General features: G+C 37.5%; 1 protein-coding gene across 6 annotated transcripts in view; it reads right to left on the bottom strand.

Annotated features, from left to right (window-relative positions):
- Positions 1 to 18,616, bottom strand: part of BMPR1A (bone morphogenetic protein receptor type 1A) — an 84,625-nt gene that overhangs the window by 27,833 nt on the left and 38,176 nt on the right. For 3 of the 6 annotated variants that reach the window (XM_040607185.1, XM_040607184.1, XM_040607186.1), the window contains one exon: positions 15,905 to 16,026. The exons of 2 other annotated variants lie outside the window; for them this stretch is intronic. The gene's annotated coding sequence lies outside the window, so the exon portion shown is untranslated. Of the gene's footprint in view, positions 1 to 14,637; positions 14,755 to 15,904; positions 16,027 to 18,616 lie in introns of all 6 variants that reach the window. One more of the 6 variants, XM_040607187.1, reaches the window with a different exon arrangement.

Below are 18,616 nucleotides of genomic sequence, written 5' to 3'. Positions count from 1 at the left end.
CTGTTATAATTCCCCATTTAAAAATCATTCTGATTTTAAAATGCTTTTCAGCATTTAAAAGTACCTCTAAAATGGAAAGTAAAACCCAGAAGGGCTGCAATTCCCTTCTCTTCCGCTGAAATGCACATAACACCTTAATACTGTTACTTATCTTTCTGTGCTGCTACTGTCAGGGTCAAGTTCGCCCTTAGCCAGGAAAGCCCGGCAGCTGGCTGCAAACCTTGGGCAGACAAGCTCCGATAAGCCTCGCTGCAACATTTCACCGCTGGGCAGGTGAGCTTAAGCCATCAATGGAAAACTAGCCATTTACAGTAACAAGTCCCAAAGTGGACTACATGAACTGCAGTGTGGGCACATGTCCTATTCTACTGCCCACACTACAGAAGCAACAAAGTTTTGTCAAAAACATAATGTAGACGGGTTGAGGCATATTTTTTTTCAGTCACCGCAGTAATATTCAGCAGAGCCTTCCTCCCATGACTATCAGAAGAGATTTCAAGTGGGTTTTAGTCATCCTTTGAGCTGTTCTTCCTTTTTCTCATGTAAGTTTCTGAGCTAAACAAAGACAATCAGGTCTCTAATAGCCTATTTTGCTCTTTCCCAGAAACGAAAACTATTTTGAGAACATTTTGTTCTTAAAATCACCTGTGGCACTCCAATATAGCTATGCAGTTTAACAGCATTAAAGAAAAAGTTTCCAAAAACCGACTAGTTGTTTTACTCCTTCTAACAAATGCCACACCCCCCAACAATGCAGTTATGACCTTCCTGTGATAGTATCTTTTACTAAAACCAAAACTAACCACAACAAAAAAAAATACATTTGACAAAACTGAAGAGGCTGCAGTGACAGCTTTTCTGAACCATTTCTGGATTCCCATTAAAGAGGAAGACTGGTAGCCCCCCACTAAGGCACGCTATCTAAAGTGAGCGACAGCTGGAACTTCTCCAAAATTTGTCCGATATTAACAGTGTAAAATGACACAACTGAATGGCTACTTCAAATATGTTAAAGTGCCAATTAACACCTGAAACACTACTCTGCCAACAGAGCATGCTGAAGAAATTCAAACCCATAAGCCAATCAGTTGAATTCCAAGTCCTCAATCTCTCTTTTTTCCTACTGTAGCCATGAAGAAGCGTTCAACTATATTCTGCTAAAAAGTTATTTATTCATCAACTGTAACACCCACTGTAGTCTACAGTATAATTTATTATCCTTCCTAAAATTAGTTTATTGAAGAAAATGCTTTTGTTATTAAAACTGGGGGGTGGGGTGGGATGGTGTCTGAACTGGAACTCATCTGTGAATTCACAGCACTATCACGGCAGTCTAGCCCTACACTCCATACGACTCCAAACATACGAAGCTGAAGTGTGCAAGATTTGTCATATGGTCCAAAACGATTCTAAAACCAGTTCAGTGGTAACTGTTCTTTAGATGTGGCTCTGTAATATTTTTAACAGCATGATCCCCAAACGAAATGAGCTGCACTGTCCCAAATTTCAATAAAGAATGATAGTGCTGAACATAAGAACAAAGACAGTATTGTAAAAGGGGAACATATGAAAAAAGAAATGTCAGTCTCAGACTTCACAAGAATTAGAACATTAAATCCATGTCAACAGACATTTCAAAACATCTGCAGCAGTACATACAATACCAACTAAATATATTTGCCAAAGCAAAACTGAAAAACATTTGAGTCTCCTATGTGTAACGGGGATAAGAAGCAACTTAGGTAACCATAAGGGTATTACTTCAATGACAGGTACAGTTTTGAACAGAACTTTGAGGTGGAAGAGAATGCCAGAAATAACCTGGACTGTCAGTCAAAGCCAGTATGCAGCAACAACTTTTGTATTAAAACTTTAAAAAGCCTGATACGCTACCACAAAGAAAACTATGAATTTGGATGAAGAAAAGAGGGATTGTAAGAACAGTAAAGAATTCACTATAGGGCAGATGACAAGTAATTTCAAGAACAGAGATTACCAGTGTAGTTCAAATGACGTTCAAGGACCTTGATTCCTGAATCAGCCCGATTCAAGAATACTTACCGTTTTCATTAATGAGCTAAACACAGAAAGTAAAACTTTGATAGACCTAGCTGACATACATGAATTGTCAATTCAGCTGAGTGTTGGTTTTATGCAGGAATATTTGGATCACATGAAGAACCGAAGTTACAGAAACAGAATGAAATACAAGGGCATGAAATTGGAAAAGTTATGCATATTGGTAACCCTGAAGAATTTCTGCTTCACATAGACTAGGCATTCATGCATAAGAGATGCTATGTCCAAGGAGTCAAGTAGACTTAACAATTACAGAACATCAGACACATCCATGTGATGTTGCTGGGACAAACAGACAAACACAACTCTAGGATTTCCTAGGGAGCCTTCCCAGGAGAAACGGTAAAACACGGACAGCACCGAGACAGTATGATAGATAAATCCAACATATGCCTAGGATTGATAATATTATCTGGAGAACAGGAAAGCCCTATGAATGGAGACAAAAATAAATGAAATATTAATAGTGTGAAAGTTGACAGCAAAATGATTTCTCTTTGAAAGTGTAACACAGGAATAAACACTAGGAAAAAAAGACAGCTATTCAACCTGAAGAAAATTCCTGGTTCAACAACAACTACATATGGATTAGCCATTAAAATTTATTTAGATCAGAAATTAGAAGACAATTCCTAACCACTGGTTAGAAGGTTCTAAGGCAGATTTGCAAACTAAATAGTGTCCAAAAACTTAATTAGCCTTTAGTTTACAAAGGCCACCATCTCATGTAGCTGCAGGTGACACGACAGGAGGAGACTGTGATCCAGGAGCCCTTACAAGTCAATTTCGTTATTCACAATACAAAAAGAGTTACAATTAACTTCTGAGTATTTGACTTTGAATAAGCTAATTTAACCAATGCCATAACAAGAAGGAAGTTGCAACGGGTTTCAGATTCTGTACTGTGTAATTCTGCCAAATACTTGTACAAGTGTACTTTTAAAACTTGTTTCTACTACTTTATTGCAAGGCATGCCTACTGAAACAGCCGAACTAGCTATGCATAAGTACTGTCAGATATATTAAATTAAAAACACAGGTAAATCCACAACAAAAATCTATGAAGAAATCATACAGTTGCTGGAGAAGACTGCCATGGCTGCATGGTCATCAACAAAACCTACTTCCAATAAGGCCCTATTTGTTTAGGCACTAATCTGTGTAAACTCACAAAAATAATTCCACTAAATCATGGACTGAATTAGAGTTATTTAAAAATATCGGTGACTGCATACATTTATAAAGCAGAAGACTGTGTAAATTACTTCAATGTTCTTGCTCCCTCTAGAAACCACTACAAAATCTGAAATGTTAAATGTAGCACACTTGTATGTGTATATTACACACTTGTCAAAAAACCCCATAAATGTATCTGAGTTTTATTTGTGGGATATTTATGACACATGTCTAACATGCATGGACTGCAACGGTGGGTTTGTTCATTCAGAAAATGTAAGCCACTAACAACTGCTTTCTGCAGCAAGAGTTCAAGGTCTTAGAAAAGGACTTTTTTTTTTTGAGCAGCTGGAAAGTTCACCAAAATCCACCTCGGATACTCTTAACAGAAATCTTATGAAAGGAAGATTTCACACTGCTTGCAAATATCAGATGTGTGTACATTAGGGCAGAACTCAGAAGCCAAACTACTAAATTATGACATATCTGTCTGTTTCATAAACAAACTTGTTAACCATGAAGAAATTAAAGCCTAGCTGCTTTTTACCATGCCCAGCACAATTAGGTAATTGGGGACGCCACTCATTGGACTCCTGCATGCCCATCTTACTGTTACTCTGGAATTCCAATTAACTAACTGCTACAAAGTTTGTGCCATTAAATTAACAGTAATGAAATTCAGCAACATTGTTTTCCCAGTACCATCAGGTATTCAGACATACCCTAGTGTGTTACAAACATGACACATTCTCTTATTTGAGCATATTTAAATAGGATTTCACTACACAATTTTATTCATCTTGACCCATTTCCCCTCTTTCAACTCCATGACTTTGGCGATTAGCTAGTTGAGAGCTTCTGCCCTTAAGACAATTGGCAGACACCCATGCTGCTTCTACCATAAATGACATCAACTGCTGCTATTGTACCCAGAAGCTATCACTCTTAAATATTTTTATTATCTATTTATCATTTTTGTTAGTGCCTTCCTGTCATACCAATCAATGTCAACAGGGAGAAAAGTCTCCACATGTAATACATTCCATCTCTAAATCTAAGAAATCCAAACTGGGAATGTAACTGAAGCCTTTTAAATTTTGTTTGGAAAAAAAAAATTACTTAAAAAATGCCTTTTGTTCACTAAACAAAAGCAACAAGAGAGGAGTAATTAAAATTGTTACAAATTTCACGTGTCACTATTGAAAATATTGTCATACTATACCACTACAAGGCCTATCACATATTTTGGTTCTGAATTGCACTTATTTTATACAAACAATTAACTAGGCTAAGGAAGGGAAAAAGCTGTGCCTCAATCCTGAATATATATTTGTTCACTTTATAAAAAGTGAACAATGGACCCTAAAATCAGGGCCAGTGCCTTTAAAAGCACAAATGCTTTCACAGGAAGGGTTTCTCAAGTGCAGCATCCCTTTCAGCACTCTAAAGAAGACTAATGAGTGTTTTCACAACCTTACAGTACTTTTTCCCTAATTTAAGGACAATTGTTCATTAATCTATGTCAAAAAAATCCCCAGACCAAAAAACTGACAGGGTAAACTTTTATTATACTTAGATCCCACGGTCTTAGCTTGTTTCTGTTACACCTATAAACTTTGTCCAATCTAGAAAAACAAATTCACAACTACTTTTTGTCTCCAAAGCAAAGGTGATTGTGCAAATTCTGGTACTCATTAGGAGTTCCCCAGAAACTGGGAGTTTGTTCAGTGGTTAAAGAGCGTATTTTTCATTTCATTTCATGGTGCCTAAGCAAAACAGCCTGCCTTTTTTTTGTTACTGAATTTAATCAATAACAAAGCATGCTCTACAAACCCATGCTTTCCCCCCCGAAGTCGCTGACATCGGTTTCTCCTACAAGAGAAGGAGCAAGGAGCAGCAAACCAGAAGCCCCCCAACGCCATCCTTAGGTCAGCCTGCAGCTCCAGCTTCCAACACGCTTTCCGATCTGAACGTTTTGCCCACATGGGGGTAGTGTAAGCTAATTTGTGAGGAGGGGCACGTTGCTAAAATCTGCGTCTCACGCAGACCACCGTTTCGAAAAAATGGTAACTATTTCAGAAAGACGTCGCTTGAAATTTCGATTTTGGTACAAAGAAGAGAAGAGCAGCAATGAGACAATTCAGCAGGGTTTTGGGGGCTTGGGTTTTTTAACGTGAAAAATAGACTGCAGCTACATCTCTTCCCCTCACTTCCACCCTTGATTCTTGTTTTCTAGGTAGTAAGATTTTTCCAAGTCTTATGGCTAGCTGCCAGCTCCATAAAGTAAGTTGGAGTGGAGCTCTCCCCTCTGCTCGGGCCCCTCCCCGGAGCAGCCCTAGGCGCCCTGCCTGACATGCTTTTCAAGGCGTGCTAGACTGCAGAGCAGACTTTCTGGCTCCACTTCCATTGTTTGCACGGCTGCTTTGCTCCTTATCCAGAGCGTGGATTAGCATAAGAATACTGTCTTCCCCCTCTGCAAGCCAGCTCCCCTCTAGAAGACCTCTACCCCTTAAGAATAAACATGGGGTTGGGTTTCTTTTTTCAGATTTTCTCTTTAAATCCTCTTTTCCTACTCAAGGCTTGTAAAACCCAATCAAATAAATAACATTTTTAACAAGCAAGGCTGACAAGGCTCAGAAATACCCGATTGCACAGATTAGTAATTACCAAGGTCAAAAGAGTCAACTTGATAATGCTATTCACAGAGCCCTGACTCCTCATGCTTACGTTGTGGGTATAATTTTAGTTATTAAAGGATACGCTTTCCAAACAGAGCTGAGAGTAAGAACATTCTAGGAAAAAGTAACAGAAGGGAGACCTTAAACTCCTCCATTCTTTTTTATTTACTCCTGGAACACGGAGTTTCAAGTTATTGTGGACAGAAAGCATTACTTATCAACACGGCCCTCAGCCGAAAACACAAACCAACCCCCTCCAGACTGCTACCAGCCATGCCTTAAACACAAGAATCGCTGCTGCCTACTGAGACAAATGCAAATCCTTTCCCTCTGGTATCTGACCAAGACACTATGGTGCCCCTTTGTAAAGTAAGTGACCTGTGATCCAGTATTAGGAAAGGCCAACAGATAAAACATTTCACAAGGAGGAAACTGCTTGCCCTCAAAATGCTTAAAACTGTCAACGTGGATGTAGGTTTTTGTTCTGGTACCCATAAGATAAACTGCTGCCGTAATTAACCGATACATTATTTTGTGAAAAAGATAAAAAACACACTTGTAAATGTGACTTCATAAGCAAGCCACAGAATTTGTAAATCATCAAATTCAGCACTCCTCACTGCAATGGGCAAGAGAAAATCTTTCTTTAACAGTATTTGCTCAATACATACAAACAGCAGAGACAAGACTGGCAAGAAGTTCGACATCATCACAATTTGGTAATAAAAAATGCTGCTTGGCAAGGTTAAGTCTTAATCCTCATTTTCTTCACCTGTTTACCATGCCCATAGGAGAAACTCCCTAGCTGTTCTCACAAATCACTGTAAATAACACACAGATATTCTCAAAGGAGCAGTCTCCATTGCTCTTCCAAAGCAGCCTTTTAATAGCTGGATAGGCCATATAAACGAAGTAGTAGAGATGCTGCTCCTTTATACTCTTCTAAAACACACATGTGGCAGGTAGGGAATTATTCTTTAAAGTGTTAGGAAACAAAATTTTAGATATGCACTTTGCAAATTACATTTAACTGTTAAGTTTATTCTTCACGTTAGCTATATTGCCCTTCTAACTTTAAATTGCTGAAATGTGCCCTTTCACCCTCTTTAGAACTCTTGAATTATATGAATAGTCAGCTAACAGCTCTTCTGTCATCTGTGAGTCTCAACACTCACCCTAGAAACTCACATTTGGGGTTATTACAAGCTCCAGACACAAAACATGAGGAGGGTAGCACCTCCACAGAAAGAGTAGGAGAAACGAGCAAGTATTGTCGGTGGCAAGTCTAGCATGGCCTAAACCAGAATCAATGGCAGTTTAAATTAATATGCCAGGCTCTGAACAGCTGTGGCTGATGAGCTGCCACTTGCTTGATACTGCCACAGAGGCGCTGACCTCCAACAAAAGAGCAAGGTGGACAGCTGGGGTTACTAACCTCACAAGCTGTCTCACTAGTAACTCCCAGAGCTTCCAAGGAGGACCCTGATACATACAAGTAGGTTAAGAAAGCTTCAACAGGCCCAAGAAGAAAAGAAGGGGGTTAGGGGGAATAAAACCCTGAATCCATGGAGAGAGCAAATATCTTGTAATTACACACATTACCTTATGCAGAACCTGCAAAGTATTCTGTTATTCTCAGTATCATAGAGTGATAAACACTTATGTTTAAAGCATGACTTGCTCACACACAGTTACTTCACAAACAGTGGAGACATTAAATTAGCTATACTAAGAATGTGCTTCCACAGTACTAATAATCTAAAATAAATTCTACACTGCATTGAGCTTCTACTTTCATCTGCAACACTTAATTTTCAATTGTGTATGTAAGAAAGTATTATTGCACCAGGAAAAATTTCCAAGTGTCTATATGTAATGTGTCTAAGCCTACCTTACTCTGTTAGTATTCTGCAAGTTTTGCTGAGATGAAAATATATTTTAATACAAACTGAAATTAAACTCTAAGTGCATTGCAGATCCGCTTGGTTAAATAACTACAGAAACAACATGGCATACACATGCACACAAACTACAACTACTTTTGTTTAAACAATGTACTTTCATCCATATAGCTTCAAAGACATTTCTAAACCCAAACACAGTAATCTTTCAATAAGTAGACAAAGGCAGAGTTCAAAGGTAATGTTTACACTTCAACAGTTATACTCTCCTATTTCCCTGCACAGAAGTGCTAAAGCAATACTGTTACTTTTTTTCACGCAAAATGAAACATATACACAAAACGTATGACTAGATAAAGTTCAATGAGATTGAAATATTTACAGTTCAATAGTTTTATTAGTAGTATATCTCCCATTAACTTACAAGTAATTACACCACTTATTTTCTTAGTGCAAAAAGGTCACTTTAAATACACCAAGAAAGAAAAGGTTTTCAACAACCTCTGTGCAGCAGAGCAAAAAAGATCAAAACATCAAGATGTAAGGTAGCAGTTTGGTTTTGTTTGTTTCGGGTTTAGATTACATTCAGCTAATAAAACTCTTAAATTTTTTTTTCATTCAAATCTTTGCTTTTCTCTTCATATTGTAAGAAAGCAACTAGACTAAGACCTAAGGAAACTAAGGTGGTACAGTTATTATACTATATATTCCTTCTATCAATTTCATTTGCTTTCCTACTTTTCCTCTTTGACCCTTGTATGACAAACTACTATAGGAATTATTTGGACACTATTTTTTATTGCAAAAATTTCCCCCATTGCCCCACCGTCTTTAAACTTGAAATTGAAAGTATCTCCTCTGATGTCTCAACAGTTCCTTGAGCTAAAAATCTTAAAAGTGAATCCATCTGCCTCCTAAGTCACCTCTTGATTAACTTTGGCAATTCAGTTATTACCCAATCATTCAAGATGACATTCTTATAAACATCTCACCCTGCCTTTCCTTATGTTACTTCTGTCAAGGCTGTTACTGCATTTTAAAGTCATTTATTCCTTCCACATCTCCACTATCAAAACCTTTCATTCACGATTCTTTAGCTTACACTAATCACCTCCAATAGGAAAGAATGAAGGCTGATTCAAATTAGATCTGTAAAGGAAAAATTGAGGGTTACAGGAAAACCAGATTCCACTATGGGAAGAAATTGTTGTTAGTTGAAGAAAATAAAGAATTACTTTTGGCAGAAGGAAAGGGGACAAAAAAAAGTCATCATTATTGAACCTTCTCTATCAATCACTGTACAGTATCTTGTAATGACCAATCCTCTTATCACTTCCTGGGTATTTTTTCCATTCCCCTTTTTACTTTGAGATTTTACACATATTTGAGTTAAGAACTGTACTGAAACAAAAGCAGCAGATGAAATACTGCGGTATAAATACAGCTCTACTGCAGAGGTAGATCGGTCCATCGTTCCTATGCCTTGACCTTAAAGAGTCAGGAAGAAATGTTGAGGGCAAGAGTACAAAACTCAGAGAATGATTAGGATGCTCTTTCTCTGGATATCCCACTACATTTATTTCCTCTGCTGCAAAATTTATTCATAACTCTGAAGAGGCATCTATCTACTCACCATGAACGTACTCTTCTACCCTCTTTAAATCCATTTAAAGCGTTGGTCTCTACAATAGTTTGCAATAATCAATTATCACCGTGTAGCTCTGCCCTATGTTAAAAAAGCCCTCACAGATCTGGAAACTGATACATTAGTACTGCTAATGCTTTGAAAAACTTACTTTATAAGCTATCAACTGGCTGTCACAAGGTACGTGAACATGCTTTATCCAAATTTCAGTTTTACAAGAAAAAGGTAAAATTTCTTTCATAATCCTTAGAAGCATTTTGCTACTCATATCCCCCAGGACAGTGAAAGACACACAGTAAGCCATTTCTGTCTATCTGCTCTATCTGAAGCACAGTTTTGATATTCTTGGTATTTTGGCATAGAAAAGTATTACAGCAGACTGTAAAGAATAAACTCCTCCCAGATCACAAAACTATAAATGCATTATTACATGCTCAGTTTTAACTGCTCCCCTTGTAGTAACAGCACCTTAAACTCCTGTTTAAACACTTCTGCCTAAGTATGCATGAGTATTTTTTTAAAAAAAAAATACTTTCAGCTGTAATTTTTTTTTTGTCTTCCTTCAGTTACAACATGAGTTACATAACTAATTAGTTTTTTCTGGGGAGCAGAGAATGGTCACTGAGACAAACAATTCCATTTTCCAAGGAATTAATTTCAGTTTATCAAGGTACCAACTGTAAAATTCTCGCATGTTTAAAAGTAACATTTACAAGACCAAGTAATTATGAAACTTACTTGCTTTCAAGTATGCAACACATGTCATACTGTATTTTGAATTTTTATTAAACGTAACCACAGCAGGAGTATCCACTCTCACTAGCTCAAGATTTCCAAAAGATCTTTTCAGCTTTTTAAATTTTTCTTCCCAGTCACAGGAATAGTGACAATATTCTTTTTTATCATGAGACTGTATGTCCACATAAGGATTTAGCTCCTGCTCAGGCTCTGGCTGAGTAACAGGCAGAGCAGGGGAAAGGTACCATCTACTGATGGCATGGAGACAGTAAGAGCAACAGAACTGTTGATGCTAATTTTGTAAGGCTGATAAAGACACACCATCCCCTCATCCCCTCCACGTACCCTATTTAAAAAAAGTCTTATTAATTCAAAGATTGGAAATACCACCAAACAGCAAATTTACTGGAGGAAAAAAGTGAGTAGGTTACAGGTGTACATTTAGGTTTTTTAAAGGGTATGTAGTATCAGGATTAGAAATAAGAAAACTAGCAAGTTTCTATCACACTTTTACGAACATTAAGGATGTTAAACAAGGACGCTTATCTAAATCAATCTTAGATTTTAGTAGCTTAACAAGCAGCTCTTTAGTTTTTTGAAATACATTTTAACTGGACCCCTAGATTTATTTCCATGCAATTCCCTATCAGCTGTAATACTTCAGAAACATTTCACCCTATCATAACCTTGAAACCTCTGAAGAAGGATGTTCGTGACATTTAAACCTAGCTCAGAGGAACCTAGTCCATAATTGACTTCTTAAGACTGCTTCAAAATAGTACCAGCAGAAAGCAACATTTATCTGCTTGGTTCTGCCTCAAGGAAGGAAAAAAAACCAACCCCAAACCCATCAACCAACAGAAGAAAAGCAATACTTGAAAACAAAAACAACCCCTGTATTAATATTCAGTAGATAACCACATTTTACCATTCTTAATCTAAACATTAAGTCAACAAATAAGCAAAGAAGAAAATCTGGTATGTTTCTAATTACATATCCATGTCACAATAATCTCATTGTAAAATACATTCCTATCAATACAAACATCTTCATACTGTCCTGTGAATGCATTCACTGTATACTTTTTTTGGCTAAGTTCTTGAATTAGTTCTCCATCCTACCCCATAAAAATCTACATATCTGAGGGTGGGAAAACACAAAATTCAGCCTCCTCTTACTACATAACCACTTATCTGGATTTCTTTGAGATCTCTCACCCCCTACACTTTCAACACGAGCTTCTGAGCCAGAGCCAACAGAAAAACTGTAAAACGAAGGGATTCTTGGACAGCTTAACTCAACCTGCCTGAATCTGACGAGTCCTGGCCTAGCACAGGGAAGGCTCTTGTTTTATGCTGTCATGGTCACCCTACAAGAATAACCTGGGATAAGCTGGGCCAAAAGGAAGTAAGTAAAGCACAGTTAGGAGGATACTGGTCAAAGGACCAGCAAAACGTGTGACAGCGCGCTACAGAACAGAGCAGCTCTGGAGTGGAATCACTGGCACTTCCTGTTTTGATCAACTGATTCAAAAGACAACATGGACTTCTGGTTACTCCACTCCTGGAAAATGCTTTGAGCACACTGACCTGCATTCCCCACTTGTGGTTTGAGCCTGAAGTGGCTCAGCCTGTTTGTTATGGAATTAACTCTGAGCAAATAGTTTGCCACCAAGGAAATTCAGTGGCAGCTAACCCAACCTTACAGAATAATTGCTTCCTAGCTGAATGGAGGGGTTCTTACACAGTCTTGATGGTTAGTAAGAAAACTATTGCAAAAAATACCATGTTGTCACCGGCAGATTTCAGTCTGAAGCACTTGGCATGTGTTCCTGGCTACTGAACGTACAAGCTCCATCACATGAGAAATTATGGTTCTACTACCACCAGTTTGGGAGGAAACAGAAAGACAACAACTCTATAGACATTAGAAGCTGAAAAGTAGGAAGTTATTCTTAAACTGTGAACTAAAATTACTGGTTCAGCAGTTGTACATTAGAGGTCTTTAATCTCCTCCTAGTTGATGCCTTGCTGCAGGCAAGTCAAACTAAGGGAGTATTTCATATTTTAATGGAGGGTGAGGGAGGAAGTCATCCAAAGCCCAGTTTTCAATACTGCAAAAACCCAAAGTAATCATACAACCAAAATCATTATATTAAATGAAGAAACAACATGATACACAAGACCAGTTGCAGAAGGTAATTAAGCATACACAGACCTACTGATTAGGTGTAATATATTAAGCTGTATTTCTCCAGTTACATCATACTAGAAATGCTAAAGACTTGTATAAACACACAGTTGCAAAAAAAGTTTACACTGTCTCAAAAAAATAGACTAAAAATAGCAAAAGTACAATGAAGACCCATATTACGGAAAGACTCTGTATTAAAGATTAAAGTAAACCATTTTGAGAACTGTCAGAGAGATGTACAATACTCTTAACTGTAACATGGAAGACATAACCAGAGAGATTTAATCACAATTTCTCCCTGTACACCAACTAGGAACTAACACATAAATTACCAGCCAGCAGTTTTAGATACAAAATAATGCACCTTTTTCATATAACAAACATTTAAAACTAAAGCACTCACTTTCACAGGGTTTTGGGGGTGTCAAGTCATAAGTAGGCTCAAAAAAATACACCTGAAAGCAAGTCAGGCTCTGAAATACGATACCACCGATCTCTCTCAGGAAGTACATAAAATGTCTGATCAACACCTGGAACGATGCACTCTGTCCACATCTGGTTATTTATAGTTTTTCCCCTCTTTTGGATTTGGTAACCTTCCTTCTTTGTCACCTTGCTATTGAAATTCAATATATATATATATATTATAAAAGGTATATATATATTATATAAAGGTATGAAAACAGGAAGTAGAACATACATAGGAACAGAAATTATTAACAAAAGGACTTGTTCTTGTTTGGTTCTGATAAGCTCCCTTTTTGCATTTGTGTGCTTGTTGACTTACAAGCACATAATCCTCAGTAAAAGCAGGACAAGCTGTGTCAAGATAGGGAAATTTTGTGGCGTTGCCATTTTATATTTTGCCAGATCAGCTACTTCCATACAGGGAAAGCAGAAAACCACTTACCTCCCTCAACTGCTACTAATACTATTACTATTAAAAAGACAGTGGAGAAGGGAAAAAAGGTAACTATGAAGATGGTTTGGAGTATGTGGTGGTAGTGTTGAGATTGTTTCGGTTTTCCCTTAAAATAACACTGCATCCAGTTTTCACCCAACTGCATATGCTTATGCTGTGCCATTTGACCCTGGAAAGCTTTTGCCCAGCCTATCAGCAAAATAGTAAGTATTAGCAAAAAACCCCCTTCTCTCTCTCCCCACGTGTAACAGAAAGGCATCCACCCATTTTTCAGTTCATTTCAATTCAGGATAGCATCTGAAAGACACTTAAGAGGGAAATACAGATGGTATCTTAAAGACATACTAATTAGCATGTACTGGTACTCTTTATTCAGAAAGCTCACCTATACACAGCATCTCCAAGCAGTTCCCTTCCTTCAAATCTCTGACATGAAAGGAGTGAGATTTTTCATTAATCAAGTTTACAGCACTACTCTAAATACTGCACCAGCTGCAAATGCTTTGGGAGTGGGATCACTGAGAACAGAGGACAGAGTGATAAAAAACCTGTTTTTTAAAGACCCATTCTCTACACTCTACCATTCCTTAACCCTACAAAATCCCAAAATCTACACCAACACAGTTTATCCTTTCCCTTTAGCACATCGATTGCTCTTCTAAATGGCTGATGTGGTTCTAGTGTCCAGGCAAACCATCTAGGTTAATGAAGCTATTTACTTGTACAAATAACTCTTAAAGTACACAGTCTTCTATTAGTATGCACATGTTCCCAAACACTTAATCCCAATTCTGAAATTTACTTGTCATTACAAGCCTAAGAATAGACATTGTTCTTTCTGGCAGACGAAAGAGTGATCTTTCAAAACAGTGCCTCACCTGCAGAATCCTCTCTTGATAAACAATTTGGGACCTGTTATTTATTGCTCAACTATCTGTCTCATTGGAAGAGAAATGATCTGCTCCCCTCCTCTGGGAGAAAAAGGGAGGAAATTAGTTCTTGGTTTTGTGAGAGTGCAAAGTCCGTAACTGTCAGCACTTGACTCCAAGTCCTTTACTTTTGAGCAGTACACAAGCATGTTAGATCTGTGCTAGCTGTTTCTGTTTGCAAGATGCATAGTACAATTGGCCTTTGAATCATCCAGCATCTTTATAGGAGTATGTGATTGAATAAGAAGAAACAGTACTTGCCTGTCTTCTTGTCTTGTTGGGCATAAAACAACCCAAGTAAAATAGGAAGGTGAAAGAAGCTAACATCCATCAGACCTGCATTAAGCATGTAGACAAGATTATAATCTTCCTCACCTGAAGTGCTGTAGATTGAGTACAAATTTTGCACTTGTCAACACAAGTTCCAACTTTATAGCTTTGTGAATTTGCTTATGGTATGCAGAAAGTTGCTGGTTTTGAGCAGTAAGTCCGCTAAAGATAAAATATGAGTTAGCTGAATTCAATGCTGATCTTTCCTTAGATGCTTCTCTAAAATTTGACCTCTAAAAGAGAATACATGCTTCTCTCTGTCAGTCAAATGTGCAAATAGCAAATGCATATTAAGATTCCTTGGCTGATCTCCAGAAGTGAGAGAGAGACAGTCCTCTTAAGTAAAGTTTCTGTTTTCTTGATAAGGAGTTCAACATTTGTTTGTAACAGCGGCCAAAATCAGCAAGGTAACATAATCTGAAATGTGAACTTCCTTTGACAACAAGCAAGATGATGACTGTTGAAGCCTGCTAGGGTAGTCTCTGAAGCTGTCCCACCTGTTACAGAGACCCCATTTCTACGCAAATGGGAAAGAGTGAGAAGGCCCAACAGCACTAGCAGCTTTAAAACTGCTGTATATGGGTATTGCCTCAGCTTCAGTTAAGCTAACTCCAACAGTGAGAAGCTCGATGCAGGAGGGCCACTGCTCACGACCTGTTTTTTAAACAGATCTAATGTTGCAGAAAACAATTCTGAAGTATGTCAGAAATCTGGCATTTCAGGATTATTCTACTTAGCCTCTTAGTTACGTAAAGGGAAAAAAAATAGCCTCAGACACCACAAAAGCAGCAAACTATGAACCAACACACCCATCACTCATAATCAATCACAGGAATGCCTGTAAGATTTCGAGGCAGTGGAACTTGGTATGACAAAACCACACCCCATAACGTTTTACTAATAGCAATAATAATAAAAAAGGGTAAGAGCATTTTGTACCAATCAAACACTGGGCCAGAAGACAAGATGCCCAACAGGCATGTCAGTTATGTTTTCAGTCCCTTGTTTCAATTAAAGCGTTAGTAATAACCATGACCAGACAGATTGTACCAAATAAAACTTGCCTGATATGGTAACTTTTTTCTAATGTATCTTTCTACAACAGATGTCTCTGTAGTTGATGCCGTTTTTTTCTTAACTGAAACATGGACAGAGAGTAGATCAAATGGCCGTTCCCAGTATGGTATTAAAGACTCACTAGCATACAAAAAGTAGGTTCAGAAATACTTATAAGAAAGATATCGTAGCTGCTTATCATATGCTTTTTATCCCTGAAATATTTGAAATACAGTTTCGCATGCATTAACCTTACCTCAGAATTAGGAAACTGAATGAAACTGTACTGTACTTCAAGCTTTCTCCAGACCGTTTTCATCTGTACTTCCACTTCATTAGTTCAAAGGTGATATTATGGAAATGCATATTTCTATCAATCTGTAAAACAGGAAGATAATTTGACTTAAGAGATATCCAAAGAAACTGTATTGACAGTTCATAGTACATAATGTGAATGGCACATTGCAGATACTGGTATCTGGGATTATGGAAGCCATCTGCTATTATGAGATGCTCCTAGCTAGAAAAAGCTTCTTCCTTAAGGTTCCTGAATCTCTAATACTTGCATGGTTGCAGTATATTTTTAAAATACTGATATTAAAAAGCATTTAAAATTTATTTTATTTATATTGTATCATTATGCACTCATATGATTAAAAAAAACAAACCCAGATTTCTATCCTTTTGTTTAAATACAGCTTTGTCTTAGATCAACAGTGATGTCAGGAGGAAGGGTATTAAAAAAAGTCTCTATAGCTAGTTTTCCTATGAAAATAAGCCTTTCTGATCTCTCCCAACTACTCTTGGATTCGCCTGGTCTATACCAGCCCAATTTGCAAGCCTCCAGATACCAGGTTTCTCCAATTTTTTTATTTTATTTTTTTTTTTTAGTCAGCAGACTAGAGGAAGGACACATTGTTGGTGACACCAATGGAAAAAAAAACCCAAAACAACGCACCAGTCAATTTTAATTAAACACCCAAGAATCTTTAAGATTGCAGCTTCACAACAAAAATCCACTGGTATCACCCCACTAGTTCCAGGACACAAGAAACTGCAATATACTGAGAAATAATCAATAGCTGCACACAGGCATGATTACTCCTGGAAGAAAAAGCAAGCCAAGAATTTAGAAAAAAGTCCTGGCAATAGGGTGAGTTTGAATTTTTTTTCGTGTTTTTGAACTGGTATACACCTAAGCACTAGAGGAAAGCACAACACAGGCTCTTAACCGCACAAAGAAATTGTGAGCAAGCCTGACCTGTATCGATTCCCAAAGTCTTCAAATTCATTGTGGATAGCTAGGTTGGGCTTATCACCTTTATTATTTAGACTCCATCTTGAGCATACACCACTTAGTGTCAACTATTCCCATTTTATCAGTGTCACAATTTTTGAATGCTTCCATCATCTAAAGCTTTCAAAGAGATCATACAAAAAATTTTCATTTAGAAGTCCCAGTCTTACGACTACAAATGTAACCTTGAAAGTAACACAGGTTTTAACATCAACAATCCAGTTACACTGTTAAAAACCATACAACCAGTCTTGCCGCATAAATATGTATTGACTTATTTTTGAATGCCAAGGCTAACAGTACTGGGAATAGGGATGGATAAACCATGCGCCTGTATGATTTCCAGCAGAGGAAGAGGTTCAGCATCCACTTTCTTTCTCTCTTCCTTTCTAAGCACCATGAAGACCTTTACCATTACAAGGTCAGAATACTTCTGTCTCCACATCCATTTATAAGCACTGTTCCTCACACACTGAGGTTTAATAGTCCTGGTAATAAATAATAAATTTGTGTAAAATGGTAACCCAAAACCATCCTGAATATCAGATAGCACCAGTTCTTAAAGACAACTGTCTCCACTGAGCAGACAGGCTGATACTTGACTTACTTCTTCCATGGTAAAACTGAAAAAACATTCTTGCCATGCAAAAGTATTTGTGGAGATTATTTTTGCTTTTTTAAAGTACAGAATCTGAAAAATATATCCATCTCTTCCTCTCTATAACACCAAGGAACTAGAGTTCATCTTCTGTTGGACTCCAAATGAAACAACTATAAACAGCAAACAGTTGGCGTGCTTTCTGTTTTTACAACACCTCCAATCCCCTGTATTTAGCATCTGATTTATACAAAGGCCACTTTATAGAGGCTGCTTTATAAGGGTGAAGACATTTCCAAAAAATACTAGTTGGATTATTTGTTTGTTTGTTTTTTAAGTGATGCCCTCCTAGTATTTTTCAAACTCCCAAATCAATGAAATTCTTAGTAACTGTTCATTTCTGTAAGCATTCATTGCATTTCCTGATCCCACTCCCATGTATCAGATATCCAAGCTCTCTTACCAAACAAAATTACTTAAGTGAACTTCCTGATCTGCACGACTCTAGGTACATCTATACTTTAGCATTTAATTCAAATCAGGATTACACTTTTGAAGTCAATCTCCCAAACAACCCTATTTTCCTTGCTTTGCTTTACATTGCAAAGCAGTCTCTAAGTACACGAACCACGTTTCTTTTGAATAAAACTAGATCAGAGAATGAGCTTCAGATGTACATTGTACACGCTCCAACCACTAACAGGAATTCAGCCACACAATCAGACAAGGACCAGCTTGAAATAAAACCCTCACCACCTGTATAGGATGGATGCCAGGTTCTCGGCACCTGACAGATCTGATCCTATTACACCACAGTGCTTGGTAAGGTGGACACAGCCTCTTTCATGACCTTACCGAATTTTTGTGTCAGTTCCAAATTCATCTCTCCTTTTTTTAAAAGGGGAACTGCAAAATCTCTCGTCAGAGATAGGACTGAAGTTAATGATAATTATTAATTTATGTGAGTGACCTAACTGTGTTACTATTTCTTCCATTTCTTCATCGGCATGAGATGCTACTTAAAAACATACCTAATTTTATAAAAATCAATTGACTTAAATATTTATTTTATA

The sequence above is a fragment of the Falco naumanni genome, chromosome 9, assembly GCF_017639655.2.
Source record: "Falco naumanni isolate bFalNau1 chromosome 9, bFalNau1.pat, whole genome shotgun sequence".
In the NCBI taxonomy this organism is placed as follows: domain Eukaryota; kingdom Metazoa; phylum Chordata; class Aves; order Falconiformes; family Falconidae; genus Falco; species Falco naumanni.
Note: the sequence above shows the minus strand (reverse complement) of the source record. Positions and strands in the feature narration are given on the sequence as shown.